Source organism: Taudactylus pleione, unplaced genomic scaffold, assembly GCF_031769625.1.
Source record: "Taudactylus pleione unplaced genomic scaffold, aTauple2 ptg000886l, whole genome shotgun sequence".
NCBI classification, from domain to species: domain Eukaryota; kingdom Metazoa; phylum Chordata; class Amphibia; order Anura; family Myobatrachidae; genus Taudactylus; species Taudactylus pleione.
The window spans coordinates 1,302,322-1,329,270 of record NW_028285287.1 but is presented as its reverse complement, the minus strand read 5'-3'; the positions used below and the strand labels follow the sequence as shown (position 1 = coordinate 1,329,270).

Sequence of the window (26,949 nt, the reverse complement as noted above, 5' to 3'; positions counted from 1 at the left end):
CGGACGCTCTGACCAGAGCGCTCGCTCTGAATCAGTGCCCTCCTACCTAAAAATGGAGCGGCCTCCTGGCCGCTCGCATAGCTGTGGGTGACCACCCACAGCATATGCGAGCGGCCAAAAAGATGGTCGCGATGGTCAAGACCATCGGGCTTGCGACGAGACTCTGCAGTAGGGTCTCGGTGACCGCAAGCCCTGGAGTGATTTTGGCTCTATCAGAGCCAAAATCACTCCCACTGATATCACTAGTGATGTCAGTGGGGCCGGACCCAGATGGTAGGCGTTTCCATGGGAACGCCTCCGTCTGGCAGCCACGTCCCCGGCACGCCCACCAAAGGGGGCGTGCTGTCAGTCACCATCGACAGCATGCCCCCTTTGGTGCGAGACCCGGAGCAACAGCTTGGCTGGCGCTGTCCGGGTCTCGCGCATGCGCACGACGGAGCTCCCTCCATCGTGCGCATGCGCATTGGGGTAACATCGACCCGCTTGCGAGCGTCCTGCGCTCGCAAGTGAGTCTGAATGACCCCCTGTGTGCCCCAAATGCCCACAGAAGTGCGCTTCTTACATGTTCCCTGTGCCTCAAATGGCCCCAGCATCTGTAACATGCCCCTCCACAGCAGTTTGCCCCCAGTCTCCCTGAGATGGCTCCTTTGTGCAGCAAATGACCCCCCCCCCATCTGCAGGTTCCTCACATGCCACCCTGTGCCATGCAGCAGGCTCCAAATGCCCCATGCATCTCCCTCAAGTGCCCATTCCACTTCATGTTTTTCTCCACATTGCCCCATTCCAAAATGCCCCAGCATTTATACCACATACCTCCCAGTGTGCGTGCCCCAAATGCCCCCATCATCTGCACCCCACATGTCCCTTGTGCTCCCTTACCTGCCTCCCTGTGTGCCACAAATGCCCCCAGCATATCCCTGACATGCCCACCCTAGCAAACTGCTTTCCCACATGTCCCCGTGTATTCCAAATGCCCCCAGTATCTCTCAGACTGGGGCTCAATGGCTTCAGCGACTTCCTGACAGACCCCATTACCAGCCGCCTGCATTCTCACATGTCTTCTTGACATACCCCACCACCTGCAGTTCGGCAGTTCGCCTGTGTCCCCAGCATCTCCCTACATGTCGCCGCCTCAGCAACAGCCAGCCCAGCAGCCTCAGGTTCAGCCCGCGAAAACTATTAGAAAATATAAAAGGGATCACATGGTGTGATCACGTGATCTGATGACTCATGATGATGTCAGGGGGTAAATTTACTGAAGGAAATCTTTCAGTCTATTGCCCTGTTTAGGAATGGTTGCCGCTGATTCTGTATCTGCCGGGTACGTCATTTCCGCTCTGTGATAGAGACGAGCCCGGCCCTGCACTGTGTGTGCTGCTCGGGAATCATCAATCTCTTCATGGTTCCACCAAGGCTCGGTTGAGGGATCCCAGGTAAGTTGATGGCAGCTCCCATCCTCACGATGCTCATGCATGTTTTTACAGTATATGAAGATACCAGGCAACCACAATAGATATATAGTATATATAGATACACATATATGCACTTGCAGAAAGAGACTGCATTGCACTATAGAGTGTATTAGACAATGTAGGTCACTATGTAGGATATGTATTTTTTTTTCCATCTTCCACAATGTCCATCGCAGCTGTTCTGTATCCTGCATTGCAATGACCTAGTTATCTCATTTGAAAGCTAGATGATACTAGACAATCATGCAGGACAGTCCTCATCCTCTGCTGGATTGAACAAGGTCATGATTAATTAGCTCTGCAAAGAGATCATGTGCAGACCACCTCGCCCTGTACACCTATCCTGAGGAGCCTATGGATTTTCTGTGCTGCATTTTTGCAATTTCTCAATATTTTGTCACCTGCTATGTTCTTTACAATCACACTCATCATGGTGTTATTTATTAAATAGGATAGCAAAGTACCACGCCGGATGCATAGCAGCAGTTAGTTGGTTGTAACTGTCAGGAAATTGCTTACCAAGGAAAAACAAAAAAACATGATATTTTAAAATGTAATTATTTTAAAATTAGTTATTTTATTTGTGATGAAGCCTCTCTGTATAACACCACAATATCTTGATATAGCAGTGTTTTCTAATATGTGTTTCATAATGCAACCAAAGAGTTCCTATGATCATCTTTTTACAGAAAGATCATTTCCTGCCCAGTAATAAACAAGTGGATGTTATTTAAGATTATTTGGAAAATATCAAACACCTATATCGTGATCAGAAGTGATCTATATCCATCTATAGACTGTAAACCTGCAAGCATGGTCTGTTTACCCTTCTGTCTGTTATTCCCCAGTCTCAATTTATTACTGTTTTTTTTTTTTTGTTTTCACAATTGTAAAGCTCAATGAGATATGCTGGTGCCATTTAATAAAAATATAATAATTGTAGCCAAAAGTCATTCAAAGAAATGCTTTATTCTATCAGATCCTACAGGTGACCAACCTAATGGTGCATACACACTAGACGATATGCTCCCTGAGCGATATCGTCTAGTGTGTCCCCGGCAGGGTGTGCTAAATGTCGTTCACTACATTGAGCACACCCGCTGAACGATATCATTAACGATATCGTTCAGCGCCGGCCTCTCTCCCCCATTCCATAACATGCAGCAACTTGACGACATCGTCAGGTTGGCCTGTATGTTAACCCGATGAACGACCCGCGGGAACGCGTGTCGTCGTTAAAGTTCATCGTTTTTCTGTTAAAGATGGACGATAAAATGGACGACTGAACGAACACTATATCGTTCAGTCGTCCACTTTAATTGCCCAGTGTGTATGCACCATAACTGCAAATGGGTTAATCTGGTTGTCCACCGTGTGCTTCCTCTGCAGCATTATATCATTCCTGTGAGAAACGTACAGCCATGGCCGAAAGTTTTGAGAATGACACAAGTATTGGTTTGCTGTTTCAGTGTTTTTAGACCTTTTTGTCAGATGTTACTATGGTATACTGAAGTAAAATTACAAGCATTTCATAAGTGTCAAAGGGTTTTATTGACAATTACATTAAGTTTTAGGCAAGAATGGGCAGCCATCAGTCAGTATGTGGCCCAGAAGTTGATTGGTAGCATGACAGGGCGAATTGCAGAGGTCTTGATAGAGAAGGGTCAGCACTGCAAATATTGACTTTTTGCTTAAACTTAATGTAATTGTCAATAAAAGCCTTTGAGACTTATGAAATGCTTGTAATTTTCTTTAAGTATATCAGAGTAACATCTGACAAAAAAGTCTAAAAACACTGAAGCAGCTAACTTTGTGAAAACCAATACTTGTGTAATTCTCAAAACTTTTGGTCATGGGTGTGATTGGTTAGTTAGAGCATTTGCCCAATTGTGTTCTATTGCTATCCTAATGTAATTTGCCAGAACAAATATATGGCGGTGGCTGTACTACGCTTTAATAAACCATTAGTGTTTGCGCTGTATACAGCTGCGCATTAAACAGTTATCTGACCTGAGAATATATACAGATGTTTCCACATACATCCATCCTCTGTGCGCTACAAGTCGCGTTACACATAATGCGTGAGCGCCATGCAACTTTGCAGCGCCGAGCTTTTTTTCGTGTGACTTTTTCCCTTAAGTGTGTGTTATTCGCAAATACGACGCACAAGCTGCTTACGCTAATTAAAATGTGGCCAGCCTATATTATGTGTGCGACTGCAGTAATATCTGCATGCGAAATACTACGTTACAGTGTAGCAGCTGTGACGCTGTAACGTAGCGTTTCGCTTGTGTATACAGCCACAGTCGCACACAGAATATAGGTATGCCGCATATCATTTTAATTAGCAGAAGATGCCTGTGTGTCCTATTTGTATCACTTTGCGAATAAGATGCATTTTAAGGTTAAAAGTTATACGAAAAAATGCTCGGTGCTACAGAGACTAGAAGGGCTGTTTAACGTGCAAGGAGGCTAGATGTATGTGGACACATCTGTAACTAAATGTATATTACAGTAATACGGGGTACACACCTGACTGATGCAGCGACCAGCTGACTGTCCTGCTGACTGATCAGTTTGGTAAGCATACACACATGGCAATCAGCCTCTCGATCTGTCTGGCCAGATATCACAAGTGGACGGGCAATTAAATTTGCCTAACAAGTTGTCATTTCATTCCTGGTTCCTGGTGCGGCCATCATAATGTGTGGTTCGGATGTCCACGATATATCTTTCAGATATATTACATCTGCTGTGCTGTGTGACTAAACTGTATTGCGTCTTCTAACTTCAAAATTTTACCTGCCAGCAAATCCACCATCGGAATGACTGATTGGTAAGTGTGTATATCTTACCAATCGGCTGCTCAAAGGGGGCGATTCAATTCAGGGTGAATTGAAAAGCGATTGGAGAGAGCTCCCGAAGCTGTTCAATTCAACACAATGTTTACTCTGACAGGAAGTAATTAAGTTGGAGAATGCTGGTTATCGTGAGTTAACATGGGTGTTGAGGGATCTATTTATTAAGCTGTGTTAGGAGATAAAGTGAACTGTGATAAGGTACCAATCGATCAGCTCCTAACTGCCATTTTTCAAACACATCCTGTGACATGGAAGTTAGTATCTATTGGCTGGAACCTTATCACCGTTCACTTTATCTCCTAACACAGCTTATTAAATTGACCCCTGAGTCACGAGAACTGTCATTCTCTGACTAAAGTGTTGTCCGCGAGGCTGATAGCGTCACGCTAAGCCGGAAATCATCCTCGCAGCCAGCACTTTTGTTGGATTTCTCCTCGCACTCTCAGGAGGGTGCGAGGAGAAATCATTAGTCTGACTAAACAGCGCTCTGAATTGAATAGCTCCGGGAGCTCCCTCCCCAGCATTATTCAATTCACGCTGTATTGAATCGCCCACAATTTGTCTGAGTTGACATCACAACTGGATGGTCGGCGTGTCACCCGTACACCTCTGCAGATACACTGATCTATCTGCATCGGCTGTGCTGCAGGGCTGTCCTGATATGACTGTGAACTACATTGTTCAGAAATATCGGGTATACACACCCGCTGATGCACTCACGAGGAATCGCTCGTCGATAGAACGAGCAATATATATTGCCAAGTGTGTACCCAGTATTGCTCCTATCACACTATTAAGATAACATTTTTCAAACTGCATATCTGTTCCTTTGTGTGAATATGATTTAAAGATAAATGCAAAGTATGAAAAACCAAATGTTTCTTACATCCTGTCCCTCATCTACAGTAACCAAATGCTGTCTCATGTCCTCTGCCTCCAGCCATATGCTAATACTGTAAATTCTCAGCCCAAGGAAACTGTTTATCTTGGAAGAAAGCTGGCATCCCAGTACAGTGACCATAGTCCCATACAATATCTACCATTGTAAATATAGTGGCCAGCACCCCTCTTTTTGGATATTTTATCCTTTCTGATTTGGGGGGGTATTTATCAAAGCTGGGAGAGAGATGAAATTGTGAGAGATAATGTACTAACCAATCAGCTTCCAATTTACATTTTGCAGACTGTGTTTATAAAATGATAGCTGGGAGCTGATTGGTAGGTAATTTTATTTTGTACAATTTTATCTCTCTTCCAGCTTTGATAAATACCCCATTTAGACTGGACATCCAACTATGGATTTCCATAACATTTATGAATTTAGAATTCTGTGCTAAAAGTTTAATTTCTTTAATATGGTCTATTAATATTTTATCCAGTAATGGCTTCACTATACTGTTGTCATTTCTAATATCCTGCAACCCATCTTCAGCAACAATGGTTTGGTTTTAAATGAATTATCCATTTAATTGTAATTGTTTTACTATCAGCTATATATACAGTAGCTAAAAGGACCTCATAAGTCGTAGTAATGAATTGTTTTACACAAATATGATCAAGGTAATTAAAACTGTATAGGAACCCAGTTCTACAGTGCAACTTAAAGGATAAAGAGAACGTGACCTGACCAATGCCTCTTACCGATGTAACCTATATCATAATGTTTGGGTATATTTTATAGTGTTTTTTTAATGTTCGCTTCCCCTTTTGCCCTAACAATGTATTTGCTTTAATGATAAAAATGTACATCTTTGTCTCTGTTATTACCCAGTCTTGTTTTTATTACTGTTTTGTTCCCAATTGTAAAGCACAACAGAATATGCTGGCGCTATATAAGTAACTTTTAATTATTATGATTATTATTATGTATACTTAATTGAGTTTGTAAGCTATCCATGAAAGCGTACCACTGAAATAACGTGTCGTTTGTATACAATAGTGGCGTGTACTGACTAATTTACAATCCAATACTACCCATAAGTTGATTTGAGCAAAATTGCAGTATACTAGTGCTGCCTATGGTCTGTTCCCTAAAATGAGTACTGGCCAGTAAGAAAAGATGTGGTACTTTGCAGTGTTTCTATTGGATGCTTTGTCTGACACTGCTTTGTCCAGATCTTACTCTCTGCAGTGCAGTGAAACAATACAGTGGCAGAAGTTTTGTTATATGGTCTGTAATATCACCTATTTGGAGAGATTTGGTGAGATAAATGGGGGTTTAAGCTAGCAGACCTTTCTTATCTTGCTGTCAGTAGAACACATACAAAAATCAACTTTGTCATTGTCTCTCAATTATAATTTTATTACAGATGAGCAGGCTGCAGGCTTATGCAACACGCTACTGTACCTCTGGAGTAATTTTAAAATGTTACCTATTAAAAATTACTCTGAATGCCACAGTTCCAATAATCCAATTAAATGAAGTGCCACAAATTAATTAACGCGAGTTAGACAAAAGCCTATTTCTGTGTGTCTGAGCATAGAACTAGATCAGGACCCTTTTTGCATATTGTTGCAGTCTGGTGCTGTATCATGCTGCAGTTCATTGTATGAATAAACCATTACACATACATATGTACTTAAGAAAATCTGATTATGACACAAGTGGTTCAGGCTTCCTCCTCTCACATTTCACACAATAAGTAGATTTATAGCCAGGCTATGATGCAGATTTCAGAGTAATCTTCTGAGGCTTCTGTGTGGTCCATGTAGCCTTATTGGGCTTTATTGTGTAATAGATGTAACTACAGACACTCATTTAGGACCTGGTTCTCTCTTATGTGATTTACCTGTGTTTTGTTTTTTTTCTAATAGCATCTACTCCATATGTGTTTTCCATGTTGTCTGTGCCCAATCCTGTGAAAATCTAGAACTGATTTAGAACATGTTAGGAGACTGCCATGCAAGGGACAATAAACTGGTGGAGATGCACTAATCCTTGGAGAGTGATAAAGTACCAACCAATCAGTTCCTAACTGTTATTTTTCAAACACAGGGGTCTATTTACTAAAGCTGGGTACACACTAACAGATACATTGGCCGATCAATTGATCGGCCAATGTATCTGCTGCCCGTCGGGCAGTGTGTACCCGTGATATGTCGGTGAACGTCGGCGTTCACCGACATATCGCATAGGCTGTGCTGCACAGCCGATGGATAGATATGTCTGCTAACATATCTGTCCATCGACATAACACAGCAGCACCCTCCCCGCCCACCGGGACACACCCCCGAAACGCCCCCTGGTCGCCGGGACCCGCAGCAAGACACAGATGATGGCCGTTCAGTGTGTATGAACGACTATCATCTGCAGATATATATGAAGATCACTCGATCTGCAGATATGTCAGGTGTGTACCCACCTTAAGCCTTGGATGAAGATATGGTGGATAGAGATAAAGTACCAGCCAATTGGCTCCTAACTGCCATGTCACATGTTTATAAATGACAGTAGCTGGTTGGTTGGTACTTTATCTGTGTCCACTTTATCTCCATCTAAAACTGCATACACACGTAAAGATTATCTGTCCAACCATCCAACTAGTTGGAAACTTGGAATGAAAACCTGGTAAGGTATGAAAGCAAATGACAATCAACAATTTGCTCCCAAACGCCGGAAAATGGACAAAAACTGTTGTTTGAACAAATTGTTTAGATCAAACATTTAACAAACTTGTCTAAACGACCATTTTAATCTGTTTTCTGGCATTTAGGAGCAAATTGCTGATCATCAGTTACTCCCATACGTTACCAGATTTTCATTCCAACCAATCAACTAGTTGGAAAGAAAATCTTTACGTGTGTATTCAGCTTAAGGCATACACACATATATTTGCAGATCGAGTTATCTGCAGATATATATCTGTAGATGTTGGTCGTTGATATACATTGAACGACCATCATCTTCCAGGCAGCCGTGGGTCGGGTGCGTGACCGCCCCCTCCCCGCGGCTGCCACTGCATATGTATGGGAGGTCTGCAGACCGCCCGTACAAACACTTGCCGATGGACAGATATGTCTACAGATATATTTGTCCATCGGCTGTGCAGCACAGCCAATGTGATATGTCTGTGAACGACGTCGTTCAGACATATCGCTGGTACACACTGGCCGACGGGCAACAGATATATTGGCCAATCAATTGATGGGCCAGTGTGTACCCAGCTTTATTAGCTTATTTATTGGTACTTTATCACTTTTTCCAAGGCTTAGTGCATCTCCCCCCCACCAAGTTCTCACTTATTTTTGAATGTAGTATTCCGTTATATTTCCTGTAGTGTGGAATAGATTTAATGAGTTTGCACATGAAAGACTTGGATCGACATATGTATGTGTCATTGTTGATGTCTTCCTGCATTGTTGCTGCCTCTTTTGATCCCATTTTAAGAGGGCAAATCAAATAGTTGTGATATGCAAAGTACTGTTGGAACGACAACACCAATGCTGTCAATTTTTCTTTGTACCCCACAGAGGTGTACAGGAAGATTTACTATTGTTGGGGTACAGCTGCAAATCGTGAATAATAAAATATGTGGCTTGCCAGAGGTCTTCATGGTTGTACTCCTTGATGGGATTAAGGCAATAGTTCCAATCCATTTCTTTTGGAATATGATCTATCTGAGAAGCCAAAAGTCTTTAAGGGGCATATCCATTAGCAGATCTGTCTCTACGATGAAAGACAAAAGATTTATCCCTTGAAAATTCCTGGGGCTGCAGTGACAGATATCTGTCATGTACATGACAGATTTTTGCAAACGACGAATGATATTACATGACATCATTCAGGGAGTGGATTTTTTTTTTTAATGTTCCTATTAATTTTCATTAAAAATATCCTTCGTCGTTTACCGCTGGAATTGCTCTGTCGGGTACCCACTAATTAGTGTGCCGCATAAGCAATGAATTCCCCCCCCCCTTTGATTATTGTCCCTCTACAACCACTTGACTCTTGTTTTGTCAGTGTCTCAGTAAGAGGTCTTTTAACTTGCAGGCTGTAAATTGCAATTCCACAGTCTTTATTCCTATTTTTATCTTTTGTGTATGATGTATTAAATCTTATTTTGCAGATTTTTTTTTTTAAGTTGAAAGTTTAGAATGAGAATTGGTATATTGATGATTTATTTGTGATTTTGCCATGCAGCTATTGTGCCTGTGTACTGTATGGCTTCATTAGCTTGAAAGGGGTTTTCTCTGCAGTGTAAAATAAAGAACATACCTTTCAAGGAAAATTTAGAGAAATTTCAGACAGCCGCATGTTGTGAAGTTTTATTGCATGCTCTGCAGAAGTCAATAAATAATCACAATCTCTATTTAAAAAGCTTATGTGTGGAACAGTTAGGGACTGGCAGGGGAGCTGAGAATTCTAACTGATGGAATTTATAAAAGAAGCCTGCTATGCCAAATACCTGCATTAATCTTATAGAAACCACAAAATCCACTATAATCAGAAGCTCAGCAGATCATACTTGTACAAAAAAGGGGTTATGTGGTCCCTAAAGTGTCCTCACAGTGGAGGCAGCCGTGTTGTGGTAAACCAGTTTCATAGTAATGTGGCTGTAATCCTGAACCTTTTTCCATAAATGTGGCTGCCGTCATACTTTTCCGTAAGGTTTAGTAGATGAGTAAATATTAAGCGTTATCAAAATACATTTGCTGCCAGCTTCAACTAATATTTTTTAGAACTACATGCTTTGGAAAGCTGAAGTAGCATAGTTCTCCCTCTCTGTTAATTGCCAGTACTGTACACTACAATATTTTTAATGTATATTTACAGTACAAATGGTCATGATATTTCCAGACATGTTTTGTTATCATTTATTTATATAAAAAATTATCCTGCACATCCTTAAAACAATTATTATATTATAATACCTTTCCTGCGCTCAAACTGATAAATGCTCATTTTTAATCTCCATGGTTTACTTCAAAGTGAACGCATAACTTCCAAATATTCATAATAAAGTCTGTTGTAATTATACAGCCATAGCATGTACAGTAGAATGCTAATGATCTAAATGAATTGGGATGGAGAGCAGTTCGGATTATCAGTTTTTCTAATAACACAGGTCTGCGATGAAAAAGCTTTTTTTAACAAATTTGTGATACTTTTTTTTTGCATATCACATCATGTTTTTCTGCAAAACGTGTATTTATGAATACGTCCTTCTTTTTTTTTTTTTTTTTTTCATATTCTTTAAAGTAATGTATTCTGCCTACATTTATTATAAAACATTGTCTTAAATGAATTCAGTCGGTAGTATAGAATGTTGCAATTCAGTTCTTGTCATAAAACTCCCCCCCCCCCCCGGGCCAGATTAAGGTCCACATGGGCCTGGAGCTGAAATTTACAAAGGTACTAAACCCTCATACTGTCTAAAGGAACATTGCACACACACAACTACTACAACTTCTTCAAGGTGAGCTGGCGAAGGTGGAACCAAACACAATGGATGCAACACAGTTTTTTGCCCTCTGCCAGCTCATTTTAACCCCTGCCTACCACCACACACACACACACACACACACGTACACACACACACGTACACACACACACGTACACACCACTCACACAGTACAAGTGATTTCAACATTTTTAGGCAATATCAAGGATCCAAACTACAAAGAAATTGTCAGGGAAATGCTTAATAGTTACAGAAACCTTGGCTGCAATATGAGTTTAAAGGTATATTTTTTGAATTCCCATATTGAGCATTTCCCGAATAATCTCAGAGACTACAGTGAAGAACAGGGTGAACGGTTCCACCAAGGCGTTAAAGATGTAGAAAGAAGATACCAGGGTCGTTGGGATGTCGGCATGATGGCTGACTACTGCTGGATGATACAGAGACGATACCGAAAAAACTTATAAGCGAAAAGCGACAAAACGAAGTTTGAAGACAAAAAAAAACAAGATATTAACAATTTTTTCAATAATGATGGTTTTGTTTCTATTATTGTTTGATTTTATTATGTAATTAAGACAAAAACACAGTGAAATCATCTACACTTCTTCGTATTTCACAATAAATATGTCAAAAACTTGTTTTTTCTTAAAAATGGATGTAACCCCCTTATAGGTAAATGTCATGTGGTAATTTTTTTAATATGCTAATTCTTGATGTACACAGGAGTATAATTAAGAATATAAAAGTATTATTAAAAAAAGCTTTCAATACCTTAAATTTCACAGACCTGTGTAATTGAATATGTATTAAACTATGTAGTTTTCTTTTTCATTTAATTAGTGCTACTGTACTAATTATACACAAGATGATGGCGCTGATATATTATAAATCGTGTTCTCTGCAAGAAATCCATTGACTAGTGAAATTGCTGTAAACAATGATACTTTACATTTTATACAACAACATATGTTGCATATTAAAACAATAATAAATATAAAAATATTTTCGAAGCGTTTGGGAATGGAGGTGGAAAATAATAGGCTAGTACTGTCCATACTATGGATCACCACAGGCAACCTACTTATCGTATCCTGAAACAATTGTCCCAAATGCGGACATGATTATACTGTAATGCAAATTGCCAGTTAACTATCAAGAGTGAAATTAGCTGTTGCTTTCAAGAACATGAAATAAATGTCAACTGGGTGTCTGCAAAGGATTCTGTATAGGTAATAGGTTCTGATCCACAGCACCTCCATGCAATGATGTACTGTGAGGTAGCACTGCAATCGGGCATGTCATTTGTGGGTGGGATGCTTGTAGTGCTCCAATAATGGACAGTAACCGCTCCAGATCTCGGGCCTCATTCTGAGTCGCACACGATGACGATATTCATGAAGTTGAGGTTTATATTTTTACGCTACAGCACATGTGCGATTATCCCGTAAAACTCATGTGGCGCATACGTTACATGTGTATGCACGGAGGTGCTGTTGCAGTTTAAATGCAAGGTGTTAGAAATGTGCTGGGCTATTCAGATGCACGAAGATGGTCGGTCTTGTGGGCCTGTCGCTCTAGTGGTTGCGAACTCAGGGCCTGATTCACAGCCGGGCGCTCTTTCAGAGCGCTCGCTCTGAATCCGTGCCATCCCTCTTTTTTTTTTTTTAGAGCGGCCTGGCTGCTCGCATAGCTGTGGGTGACCACCCACAGCTATAGCGAGTGGCCAAAAAGATGGTCGCGATGGTCAAGAGCATCGCGACCATCGGGCTTGCGACTAGACCCTTGTGGTAGGGTCTCATCTGCTGCGAGCCCTGGAGTGCTTTTGGCTCTATCCGAGCCAAAAGCACTCTCACTGACATCATTTGTGATGTCAGTAGGGCCGGCCCCAGACGGTAGGCGTTCCCATGGGAACGCCTCCATCTGGGCAGCAACGCCCCCAGCACGCCCACCAAAGGGGGCGTGCTGTCACCCAACATCGACAGCACGCCCCCTTTGTAGCGAGACCCATAGCGACGGCTTGCCCGTCGCTACGTGGGTCTCGCGCATGCGCACAATGGAGCCGGTTCCCTCGTGCGCATGTGCACTTGGCCAACATCGACCCGCTTGCCAGCGCTCGCAAACGGGTCTGAATCAGGCCCTCAGACACATAATTGCTCACACTGGAGGCCCTGCTCTGACAGATGATCTGCATCTAGCATGGGGCTGGTGCAAGTTTCCATGGTGCGACAAATAATTGCTTCTCAGGATGCACCAAGCAAGATTTCTGTGTCTATGGACGCCCCAAGTGGGCATCACTGTTCTTGCACGGTTGTGCACCAGGGGAAAGATTTTGCATGGAGTGCAGACATGACTAAGGCAATAGCTGCTCTAGCAGTCACACCTATATATATATAGAACTAGTTGTAATTTAACAATCCAATATTTCATCTGACTACAGTAAGCAGCTCCACTTTACAAATGATCAGTATTGGGGCATGCAAACTAGACGATGTTGTGAAAGATATTAAGTGTACACACTAAACTATATCATTCAGTGACATCATCCTGCCACGTCACTGAACAGGCACTTTCTGACGATATTGTCAGATTGGCCTGTATGTTTGCATGACAGCAGACATTGTTAACGACACGCGGGAGTGTGCTTCGTTGGCCGTTCACTGCAGACACACTGAGCGATATATCGTTGAACGTTATCCTCCATATCATTCAGAAAGATTGTCTAGTGTGTATGCGGCTTAAGTTTCATCTCTCTTTGTGGGTCTTTTTCAAAGATGAATTGTCTTTTGCAAGAGCCGAGCTTCAACAATGCACTTGAATATTCACAACTTCACCATACCCATTACAATGGCAGCTGCCAGTAGGCTAAAGGTGGGATTGTGTGATCAATGTAGATCAGTATTTACTGTGTTTAATCCCTCTGACATGTTGGAATACATGCCACTTACATGGGGGAGATTCGCTAGTTTTTTTCGGCCCCTTAACTAATGGGCACCCGTTGAAGCAATTCAATCGTTGCTTCGTTCGGGTGCGGGAGGACATTTCTGCTTGCACCCTCTTGAGTTGGCAAATAGAAATGTACAAAAAAATCTGTGGTTTGGGCCCTAGCCAGGACTTTACACTGGTTTGCATCCATTACAAACGCAATAATTAATGGGCACCTAAAACAATTGAATTGCTTCTTCTGGCGCTCATTAATTATCGTCGCCCAAAAAGCAATTGAAATCCCCCCCCCCCCCTCCCCTCCGCCCCATGAAGATTTAATTTAATTGGTGTCACGTCGAGCGATATCCTAAGTGTGACTATGCTCAGTCAATAGGAAGAAATTGGATTTATATATCCAGTATACAATAATCTCGCTTTGTCTGTCACGTATACTTTGCATAATAGTTTTCTCTGAATTCTAATAAGGTGAACTGTGTTCTCATTGTCTCATTATTTTTATAACATCTGCTTAAAATATTTTCTTCAGTGTGTCAGCAAATATCTCACTCGGCTGTTTTTCCGGATCGTACAGTTTGTTTTTTACACTATGCCAGCCAGCTGTGGCTGTCATGCATGTTCATGTGTGTTATTGTAGTATTGAATGGTGCAGTGATTTGCAATGAGAAAAGGCTACTGTACTTCCCAGCTGTGCTGGTGCTCGCAGCGATTATGGCAGTGCATGACCTATTGTATCCAATTAGTGGGTGAAAATTGAACAGCTTCATTATGTGCTGTGTTCCTTTAGTAACCCATATAGCAGTAGCAGTTTAGCATCTACAGCCATCATTTGTAGCACAGTAAACTGATGCCCTTTAATTAAATGAACATACATTTGACACATAGCAGCAGTTTTAGACACCATGCTTGTGACTTTTGTGGTGGCTTTGCCTGCTTCTGCTAGTTTGTATTTGCAGTAGTGAATCACTGTTGCAACAGGATTTTATTACTGACACAACTGCACAAATGCTCTTGACACGTAATGACAGCAGACTTTGTAATTGAGAGACATTGTATTAAGTAATGTAATTATACTTAACCACTGGCTGAAAACTCTGCCACAGCTTTCAGTCACTATGAAGTATTGTTATCAGTCATATGCTTTCTGCTTTACTATGCTTCAATGTTACAGACCGAATTATCCTTCATCCTGCTGTCACGCCTCTCTCCACTCCAACCTGTAGTATGTCCAGTATTCTTTCTAAATAAATATGCGTATAAAAGTATGATGTGTGGAGAGGCGCAATCACAAGTCATTTTAATGTCCCATTTTATTTGTGTCTTTCAATTGTAAAATGAGGTAAGTTTTTTTTTTTTTTTTTTATATTTGTTTGAGAGAAAAGCTGATTCAATAATATATTTAGAGAGTAATAAAACATTGCTCATGAGTTATCTGTTATATTGGACTACAAAGAGACTAACTACATTTTGGATAGTAATACTTGTAGATAAATGCAGCTGTAATATATTTAAAATTGTATGTAGTCATAGGAGGGAATTCAATTATTTTTTGGGGGCGCTTTAATACCCCTTTTACACCACAGCTAAAACCCTGGTTGTTGCAAGGTTAACCCGGGTTGCTGCTAGGTGTAAAGGGACAAGGGTTGGATTGCCGGGTTGACTGACCGGGCAATCCAACCCAGTGTTAAACCCTGCAAGCTACCTGGAACGACCCGTGCAACCCTGCAGTGTAAGTGGGCAACCCAGGTTGTCTGGCTCTGGTCCAGTTTACAGCATAGGGACTTCCGAGTTTCTCGGTGCTTGGAGATGATGTCATCTCTAAGTGCTGGAAGAAGTGTTCCACTGCACCCGTGTGCAGTATGAACGACGCTGACCTGGGCTTAATCCAGATCGGCGCCACTGTAGAAAAGGGCTCTGTCCTAGGTCGGACCCGTTTTGGAACTGTGTTCCAAATCTCTGGTCAGACCCAGGACTTAGGTGGAAAAGCAGGATATGTAACTGGTGCCCGACAAAGAAATTCAATTGCTCAGTCAGACACCCACAATTTTGATCGCAGACTCCTGAGGTGGCCAGCAGAAGTGTGTGAAAAGTCCGTCTTTTGTGAGCCTAAAAGGCACTTTTTGCGCCATGCCTATTTTAAACTGGTTTAACCACTTTGCACAGCTAAATCCAATACTTTTTAGCGTGATAATGGGCTCCAAAACAATTGAGTTGCTCCGTCAGGCTCCCATTAATTATCGCCACCCGAAAAATAATCAACCTACCCTCTCAAAGTCGACATACAGAATGTCGACACTGCCTTCTAATGAGGACAAGTAGAGCAGTTTCCCATAGCAACCAAGCAGTCTCTAGCTGTCATTTATCAAGAACATTCTGTAAATTGATAGCTACAAGCTGGTTGCTGTGGGCAACGTTTCCTCCTGTATACTTTAGAAAGTTTGATACATCTCCTTAAGAATTCAAATAGAACATTTTCAGATTTCATATAAGTTGCATCCTAACCTATGTATCATGCAGTAACTTCCCATTCATTTTAGGATGGGATATATGAATGACTTGAATATGCATGTGAATAGAAAATAATGCACTTTTTTAATGATTTAGTCATTTTAATATGTTGTTGTGGTGCATGTCCTTTGTTAAGAGTGAATTTATTTGTGCATGACAGAATTACGCACTTTTTTTATGACTTCACACAGAAATCTATCCAAAAAGATTTTTGTAGTGTTCCCGCTAGGCTGTTTTAGCGGGGTACTGCGTCCGCCCAATTTTACAAGGGGAAAATGTGCCCTGCCCCTTTTTAGCAGTGCCCCGACAAAATAGGTTGCCCTAAGCCTTCCCAAACTGCGGGCCGCAGTGTCCCACGAGTGGGAAAAGTTGCGGTGAACGCGCATACTCACGGTATGTATTTACCGTGAGGGGAGAGCTTGAGGGAAGCCCAGCACCTTCCTTAGGAAGGTGCTGGGCATGGCCCCAAATGTGACAAATTTGAGGCATATCACAAGGACACACCCTCTTTTTGGGCGAGCGCACAAGCTCCCTGCTGCATCCCCAGCGCCCTGCCTGCAATCTAGCTGGAACGTCTTTTTGGGGAAATGTGTGAAACCTTGGAGAGAGATAAAGTACCACCCAATCAGCTCCTAACTAATTTTTTAAACACTCTGTAAAATGACAGCAGCTGATTGGTTGGTACTTTGTGGGAGTTTTAATAAAGCTTGGGGAGAGATAAAATTGTGAGAGAGAAAGCACCAACCACTCAGCTCCTAACTGTCACTTTTCAAACACAGCCTGTACAGTGACCATAAAGGTGGGTACACACTGCAAAAATATCTTCAGATCGAGTGATCTGCAGATAAATCTGTAGAGATGGTTGTTAATATACACAACTATCATCATCCAGGCAGCGGCGGATCCCACTGGTCGGGGGAGAGTCAGTTCCCCTCCTCGTGGCTGTCGCTGCATGTGTAAGGTCGATCGGCTGATCGCCCATACACACTTACCGATGGACATATATATCTGCAGACATATCTGTCCGTCAACTGTGCAGCACAGCCGTCGCGATATGTCTACGAATGACATTGTTCAGACAGATTGCTGGTACACACTGGCCGACGGGCACCAGATATATTGGTTGATCAATTGATCGGCCAATATATTTGTCAGTGTGTACCCAGCTTTAGGAGCTGATTGGTTGGTGTTTTATCTCTCTCAATTTTCTCTCTCTCCAAGCTTTATGAAATCTCCCCCTTTTATCTCCAAGGCTTGATTAAAGTTGACCCTTTGTCATCTAAAACTTGATACACACTGACAGATATATTGGCCGATCAATTGATCGGCCAAAATATCTGTTGCCCGTCGGCCAGTGTGTACCAGCGATATGTCTGTGGACGACGTCATTCACAGACATATCACATTGGCTGTGTTGCACATCCGATGGACAGCTATATCTGCAGGTATAACTGTCCATCGGCAATTGTGTACGGGCGATCAGCCGATCGCCCGTACACATGCAGGCGCGGTGAGGGGGGTGGATACGCCCCCTGGCAAGCTGGATCTCTGGCTGCCTGGAAGATCATGCTCGTTCAGTGTATATGAACGACCATCATCTATAGATATATCTGCTAGGTCTGTACCAACCTTTACAGGAAAACAGAAGGTGCACTCAATGTTGATGTTGCCTTCTGTTCCTTTTTCTAAATAAGTAAATGTCATTATGATAAGTGATTATAGAAAGTTTAGATACTGACACCATGAAAAGCAAAATGACAGCCAGGACCAGTGATATCATCAGAAGCACATGCAAAAGTTTTTATATTAAATATTCCATATATGTAATTTTATATTTTTTTTATATAGTCAGTCTTCGAAAATAACACCTCAAATGCATATTAACATTTTTTTTCAAGAACGTGCTTACAAACCGCATGAGATATCATGTAATTTTGAGGCAAATTCAGTTAAGCACAAGGATCCGTGGAGCACACTTTAGGATATTTCAGTACAGAAGACAATGGTTACTTTTGCTTGCTTGAAAATAAGCAATGTTTAGTACCAGTAACATTCTGCATACTACAGCTAGGCAATACACTCCTCAGGCAGTTGAGCATCCACTTCAGTATAAATGAGAGCTGTCATACTGTAGTAACATTTTCTCTGTGGAGAAAAGATTATCTAATGTCTGGGCAAATTATAGATGACAATGGAATAATTGGGTGGCTTTACTGTGCAGTACCTGTTATATATTAAAACATTCAGCTTTTAAATTTCTAGAAAAGATAAACATTACTTTTCAGAATCATGCATACATGCATACATACATGCATACATACATACATACATACATACAAGCAGTATGCTGTCAGATTGTCGACACTCAGAATGGTGTGTACCCAGCTTTAGGCTTAGATTAAAAGTCAGCAAGAAATCCCATTGTGGATATGCTGATTAATGACGCTATGCCTGTGTCGACATTCTGTACATGTCTACATTGACTGTTGACAAAATATACCAAATCCATACATACAGTGCATCCGGAAAGTATTCACAGCGCTTCACTTTTTCCACATTTTGTTATGTTATAGCCTTATTCCAAAATTGAATAAATTCATTTTTGTCCTCAAAATTCTACACACAATACCCCATAAAGACCACGTTTAAAGTTTTTTTTTGTTTGTTTTTTTTTTGGAGATTTTTGCACATTTAATTAAAAAAAAAAAAAAAAACTAAGAAATCACATGTACATAAATATTTACAGCCTTTACCATGAAGCTCAAAATTGAGCTCCGGTGTATCCTGTTTCCACTGATCATCCTTGAGATGTTCCTACAGCTTAATTGAAGTCCACCTGTGGTATGTTCAGTTGATTGGACATGATTTTGAAAGGCATACACCTGTCTATATAAGGTCCCACACTTGACCGTGCATGTCAGAGCACAAACCAAGCATGAAGTTCAAGGAATTGTCTGTAGACCTCCGAGACAGGATTGTCTCGAGGCACAAATCTGGGGAAGGGTACAGAAAAATATCTGCTGCTTTGAAGGTCCCCATGAGCATAGTAGCCTCCATCATCCATAAATGGAATAAGTTCTGAACCACCAGAACTCTTCCTAGAGTTGGCTGGCCGTCTAAACTGAGCAATCATGGGAGAAGGGCCCTAGTCAGGTAGGTGACCAAGAACCCAATGGTCACTCTGTCAGAGCTACAGAGAGGAGAACCTTCCAGAAGGACAACCATCTCTGCAGCAATCCACCATTCAGGCCTGTATAGTAGAGTGGCCAGATGGAAGCCACTCCTTAGTAAAAAGCACATGGCAGCCCACCTGGAGTTTTCCAAAATGCACCTGAAGGACTTTCTGACCATGAGAAACAAACAAAATTCTCTGGTCTGATGAGACAAAGATTAAACTCTTTTAGGCGTAACTGCCAGGCATTATGTTTGGAGGAAACCAGGCATCGCTCAACACAAGGCCAATACCATCCCTACAGTGAAGCATGGTGGTGGCAGCATCATGCTGTGGGGATGTTTTTCAGCGGCAGGAACTGGGAGACAAGTCAGGATAGAGGGAAAGATGAATGCAGCAATGTACAGCGTCATTCTGAATGAAAACCTGCTCCAGAGCGCTCTTGACTTCAGACTGGGGCGATGGTTCTTCTTTCAGCAGGACAACGACCCTAAGCACACAGCCAAGATATCAAACTAGTGGCTTCAGGACAGCTCTGTGGATGTCCTTGAGTGGCCCAGCCAGAGCCCAGACTTGAATCCGATTGAACATCTTTGGAGAAATCTGAAATGGCTGTGCACCGACACTTCCCATCCAACCTGATGGAGCTTGAGAGGTGCTGCAAAGAGGAATGGGCAAAACTGCCCAAAGATAGGTGTGCCAAGCTAGTGGCATCATAATCAAAAATAATTGAGGCTGTAATTGCTGCCAAAGGTGCATCAACAAAGTATTGAACAAATGCTGTGAATACTTATGAACATGTGATTTCTTTGAGATTTTTGCAAATTTAATAATAAAAATAAAAAAAAACAAAACTAAAACTTTTTACACGTTGTCATTATGTGTAGAATTTTGAGGAGAAAAAGTCATTAATTTAATTTTGGAATAAGGCGGTAACATAACAAAATGTGGGAAAAGTGAAGCGCTGTGAATACTTTCCGGATGCACTGTACATACATATACATGCCATATGTATACAGTAGCTTATTTGCATTTTTAAATCTCAGGAGTTGGAACTAATTTTTGCCTAGAACATTTTGAAGAATGGCAATGTGTAGTACTGTGTAAGTGAGTTTTATTGCTCTCGCCCAGTAGTTTCCTTATTCCCAGACCGGCAAGCTTAGTCATGATCTTCAAGGCCTGTGTGTGCTTTATTGCAAGTACATTCACAAAGGCTTTTGTCTAGTTGGGTTTCAGTCCATTCCTGTATTTCCTTATGTTATCTGGTTGGCATGTCGATCTCTCGCACTATATGCAGTATTTGCTTTTTTAGCTTACAGTGCTTAGTGACAACTGCTAGCCTGTTTCTCCTGGAGTGTCTGCAATTGATTGTCTGGCATCAGAAACAAAAATGTAGCGGAGGCATAAATCGCAGAAAGCATTATACTCACAAACAAAGGCCATCCATTCACAGTGTTGGCTCTAGGGTGCCATTTATCTTAAGACACAATTTCTGAAATGGTTGTAGCCCTAGATCCTTATTTCAGACTTCTTTTCAAGCTTATTTAATAAGGTGGTGCAAAGTACAATGATTTCCTGTAAACCATGGTGTCCAATGAAAAGTTTGCTTTCATTCGTCTAAATCCTCTAGTCTAGAGTGATAAAGCTGAGATGAGGTTGATGTAAGTTGCAGAATATCATTAAAGATTGTACCATGGCTTTAAAGAAGTATCTGTTATGAAAGGTGTGAGACTAGCTGCATTAGGTGCTTTTGCATAGGCTACAGGATAGCTCCAACACTTTTTGTAAGAATTTAAAACCTAAATACTGTGTTCAGTACATGAATCTTGTTCATACAAATCTGGCTACTAGGTGCAGTGTTCTTTTGGGGGGGAATTCAATTCAGCGCAAGTTTGTTAAATTCCTGATAAAAACTGGGAGGTGTCTGCGGTTCCTCTAGAAGTGGCGACTTTCTAAATTCCCTTCAGGGAGAATCTCTCAAACAATTGGTGAGGGAGCCCACTCGCAAAAATGCTATTCTGGACTTGATACTCACAAATTGTGACAGAATATCTGATGTAAATGTGGGTGAGAACCTAGGATCCAGTGATCACCAAGCAGTATGGTTTAGTATAAAGACAGGGTCCAATTCATGCCATACAAAAACAAGTGTTAGATTTTAGGAAGGCTGGCTTTGCAGAGATGAAGAGATGTGTTAAGATGCCTATCCATTACCGGTCTTTGTGAAAGTTCACAAAGTCGGGTAATGGATAGCCGGCAAGGACCAGCGATGCGCGTGCACGCTGGGTCCTTGCCGTCCCCGACTATCTACTGAACATTCCCAGTCAACCTGATGATGCTCGTCAGGTTCGGCATGTTCAGAGAGAGGTGGGGCTCCTTCACTGAATGAAGTTCAGTTGAATGCCATTCAGTGCGGGCACTGCACCTCGGCGACCTGAAGGTCTGAACGCTAGATGTTCAGTCTTTCAGGTCGCCTAGTGAATAGGCACCTTTACTGTGTCAGTGGCAGATTGGAGGAACTTGGAAGGAGTGCAGGAGAGGTGGGAAAAAATAAAAAATGCAATACTATAGGCGTCAGACCCTTGTATCAAAAGGAATTAGGAAAAGGAAGCCAGTGTGGTTTACAAAAAAGGAATCAACTAGTGTGAAATTAAAAAAGATGGCCTTTAGGAAATATATAAGCAGACCCAAAATAATAACTACAAAGAGGTGTATCTTGCCAGAAGGAAGGAAGCTAAGAAGGTGATTAGGCGTGCAAAGGCAGAAGCTGAGGAGAAAATGGCCCAGTCAGTAGATAAAGGGAGCAAAACTTTTTTTTTAAGTACTGTGTATATAAGTGAAAGGAGGAAGTCAAATGGAGGAATAATAAGACTTAAGACAGAGTGAATACATGATTGAAGGAGACAAAGAAATAGTAGATCATCTAAATTATTTGTGTTCAGTATTCACTACAGAAAAAGAAGGGAAGGGGCCACAGTTAAGTTGCAGAGGCATTCATAAAAATGAGGTACATGAAATTTCATTTACAGAGGAGCGGGTCCTAACAGAACTCTCAAACCTGAAAGTGGATAAATCAATGGGTCCGGATGGGATACATCAAAGGATACTAAAAGAGCTTAAAGGGATCCTGGTAATACCATTAACAGAATTATTGAACCAGTCGCTAGTATCAGGATTGATTCCAGAGGACTGGAAAAGAGCAAATGTAAAATACCACTGTACAAATGTGGTAGCAAAGAAGAAGCAAGTAACTACAGATCAGTTAGCCTTACATCAGGGGGTAAATTTACTAAAGTGAGATTTTTAGAAGTGATGTTGCCCACAGCAACCAATCAGATTCTGCTTAACATTTTACTAGCACATCCTAGAAGGTAATGGCTAGAATCTGATTGGTTGCTATGGGCAACATCACTTTTTTAAAACTCACTTCTAAAAACTCACTTTAGTAAATTTACCCCCAGTAGTGGGAAAATAATGGAAACACTATTAAAAGAAAGAGTGGTGGAATATCTCAAATCCAGCAATTTACAGGATCCCAAACAGCATGGATTTACTCGGGAGATCATGCCAGACAAATCTTATTTACTTTTTTGACTGGGTGACAAAACTAGACTAGAAGAATGGGCATGAACATGGCAACTATAGTTTAATGTAAAAAAATGCAATATCATACACTTGGGTCTCAATAACCTAAAAGCTAAATATAGTATCAAGGACACTATAATGGAAAATACAGAGGCGGAAAGGGATTTAGGAGTTACCATTTCAGATGATTTGAAGGCAGGTAAGCAATGCACCAAAGCACTGAGGAAGGCAAGTCAGATGCTTGGTTGCATAGGGAGAGGAATCAGTAGCAGGAAAAAAGAAGTGATAATGCCACTGTATAGGTCCTTGGTACGGCCTCATCTAAAATACTGTGTTCAGTTCTGGAGGCCATATCTCCAGAAGGATGTAGACACATTAGAGACGGTACAAAGAAGAGCAACTAGAATGGTGCATGGCCTACATCACAGAACTTAACCAGAAGACTAGAAGATCCTAATAATTACAGTTTGGAACAGAGAAGGGGAGACATGATAGAAACTTTTTAAATACATGAAGGGTTTTAACAAGGAACAGGAGGGAAGCATTCTTCAAAGGAAGACATGTACAAGAACACGAGTACTGTAAATGCACTGAAACTGGAGGGAGGTAGGCTCAGAGGAAATTTTAGGAAAAATTACTTCACAGAAAGGGTAATGATAAGTGGAATAGCCTACCATCAGATGAGGTTGAAGCTAAAACGGTGGAACAATTTAAACATGCTTGGGATAGGCATAAGATTTTCCTCAGTTATCGCAAATACACGCTATAACGTGTATTTTATCCGATCTAGAGGAAAGGGAACTCTCTTGTAGAAAAGGTCCGGGTCCCCGGGGACGTGCTGTGCTGCGGCCAATCCATGGCAGGCTTTAAGGAATTGGCCGCAGCACAGCGCTTTCCCGGGGATCCGACCCAGCTGCCTTGCAGAGAGAGACCACACTCCTGTCATTCAAACAGGTGCCGGTCGCAAGCCAATCAGCAGTGGCTACCGGTCTGCGAGCTCTGATTGGCTCATTTGAATGACAGTGGCGCCAGCCGCTGCACAGTGCCGGACAGGTGCGGCTGCCTGCCGTGGGGGCCCCAGCCAGGTGATGTAGGTGAGGGCTGCTAAAGGGTAAACAGCTAGGTAAGAGGCTGCTGGGGTAAACAGGAGGGGGGGAGAGGAAAGCAGCAGGTCTAAAGGCCATGCATTATTGCATGGCATAATGTGTATGGGCATTTATGTGTAAAGGATGGGCATTGTGTGGCATAATGTGTTATAAGGGGCACTACTGTGTGACGTAACATGAATAAGGGACACTATAAAATAAAGAGCTAAAACTGCCATGGGGCCGTGACTGGCATGGCACGGTGACTGGCATGGCACGGCAGCAGTGACTGGCATGGCACGGCATCTATTCACACTGCAAAGAGAGCTTGGGGCAGCCCATCAGTTCCATGAGTGCTGGACGCCCCCCCTACAGTGATGAAAAGGGGACGCATCTCAAGAACACGCCCCCTCTTCTAAATGCCCACACCCCTTTTTCGGGCGAACCTTCATCACATGTAGGATCATTGAGGCACTAAACATGCAGCTAAGGGACATGTGGGGAGATCTGATGCTTTTGGGGGTATCAGATGGGCATTCCAGGGGTATGTGGGGATGTGTGGAGGCATATGGGGAGCCCTAAACCATAAATTATGATGGGACCCAGATATGGAGTGGAGAGTCCCTGGGATCCACATATTTTGTCACTCAGCGCAATCACTGATCCTTAAGAGAGACGTAAGGAGCAAATAGGGTTGAAGTTTCCAAAAGGATAAATGAAAAGGGGCAGACTAGATGGGCCAATTGGTTCTTATCTGCCGTCAAATTCTATGTCTCTGAGCGTCGGGAGCTATAGAACTGGTCACATCACACCTGGCACTTAAGTCGGGGGATGCAGTTTACAGCTACTGATACCCGGAGCTTAGTCACAGGAAACTGCAGGTTGTGCCTTTGAATGCCGGGTGCAATGCTGTTAATGCATGCAATGCTGCTCTGAGGCAGTAGTTAACGCGGATTTCTGCTCACACCTCAGGAGGGGGTGAGCAAAAATCCGCTAGACAGGGAATTACAGTGCCGGCAATTAAATAGCTCCGGGCACTCATTCCAGGAGCTTAACATACTTGCACTAAAAATGCAAGTATGTTAGACCCCCTGGTGTCTTAAGAATATTTTTTGTTTTGTCTCTGAGAGCAGTCCGCGTGGCACTCTTCCCTTCTATTAATAGACGTGTGCAGAAAGGAGATTTTAATTTTACTTCTCTAAACGTGTTTGTTATTCAGCACAGAAAGTGTCCATTCCCTCCAATAGAAATCACCCTTCCCTTATTTTGTTGATTGTACGAATCCGTTTCTGCTGCTATCAGTGTTTCCTTTGTTATTTTATATATACATAACAGGATGTTTTTAGAAGTATAACTGCATTAATATCTCAATCAGGGTGGTGTCTCACTGTGAGTTTCCTCCAAATATTTACGTGCAAGTAATTCTGCTTGTACAAAATGCAAGGAAAAAAATAGTCCTTTAAAGCTGCAGTTTTACTGTATGTGTTCTTGTTCATAACTAGGAAAATGTGTGCTTACTTGCTGTGTCCGGGAGTGCTGGTTGGCAGCCGGGCAGCGGACGGGAACACCCCAAGGCCCGCTGCTGAAGTTTCTGGCTCTCCCTCTGCTGCCGGCTGCAGTTCCTCCTCGCTGTCGCGGCTCCCATAGGGCTGCACGTGTTGCTCAGAGACAAATTAAAGACACATGTGCGCCAATAGTGACGTCACTGTGGTGGCAAATTTTACCTGTCACTCTATAAGGAGGCAGATTGGACACTTCTCCTTTGCCAGAGTATAGGCTCCCAACCTTGCTCCAGCATTCCTATTACTCCCTGATTATTACCGTGCATTCCTGACCTTGGCTTTGTTCCTGACCTGTTTCCGTGTGATCCCTGGTACTGCTTCTTCTGTCCATCTGTCCAAACCTCCTTGCGGGGGTCCCTGGTGAATACCGCCGACACGTTAGACTTTGCCTCTGTACTGGGTATTAGTCAATTACAAAGTACAGGCAAGCATCCACTATCCATCTGAGTTTGTGGCAACCTAATGGAATGACCAGTTGAGTGCCACCTCCTCTGAAACCCCTCTCCAACTACAACTTCTTCCAATATATCTTGATAGTTTTCCATAGCAGTGTTCTACCCGGGAAATTTTGCCAGCCAGGTGCCATAAAGGGGATGTAGTTACATTACCGATGGCCGGAATGCAGCTGTCAGAACCCAAACTCTGTTCTAAAGATAGGCGTCGAAATCCCGAACAAAGGTAAGCAGGCTTGTTCGGTCTTAGCCGCAGGAGGGGTTAGGTTTAGGAACCCTCGGGGGAGATTAGGGTTAGGCTATGGGGAGGGAGGGTTAAGCACCACCAGGAGGGGTGGGTGGTTAGGGTTAGACACCCCTGGGAGGGTTAGGTTTAGGGTGCGGGAAGGGGGGGTTGGGGTTAGCCACCACTGGGGAGAGGTTACGATTAGGCACTAGGTGGGGGGGGTGTTAGGGTTAGGCACCACTAAGGGAGGGTTAGGGGGGAGAGGGGTAGGGATAGCATACTTACTACCCCTGTCGGGATCTTCTTCCATCGGGGTGGTGCTATTGGGATTTGAACCGGCGGTGTTCATACCCAACCCGCCATGAAGAAGTAGCTAGGTGTGTGCCTTCACAGTAATGAAATGTTGAGATCCTTATCTCATATTGATTTAAACCAGATATTAACATTTTATATATTCTTCTCTTCTTAGAGGCTCAGTAGTCTGCAGTTTTTTTTGTTTTTTTTAATATATATATATATATATATCTATATATATATCAAATTCTTTAGGATCTGATCCCTCTAGTGAAATTCGGCAGCAGATTATTTTCTCTGCTTCATGCGATTCCTTAAACGGGTGGAAAATCCTTAGAGCGGCCAGGACACTGCCCACTTGCTTTTTGGAAATAAATACATTTTTTAA

General features: G+C 42.3%; 1 protein-coding gene across 1 annotated transcript in view; it reads left to right on the top strand.

Annotated features, from left to right (window-relative positions):
- Positions 1-1,340: 1,340 nt before the first annotated feature.
- The window catches only part of FAM222B (family with sequence similarity 222 member B), a 189,192-nt gene continuing 163,583 nt past the window's right edge, over positions 1,341-26,949 (top strand). Inside the window, exon 1 of the mRNA XM_088458991.1 lies at positions 1,341-1,433. The gene's annotated coding sequence lies outside the window, so the exon portion shown is untranslated. The remainder of the gene's footprint in view (positions 1,434-26,949) is intronic.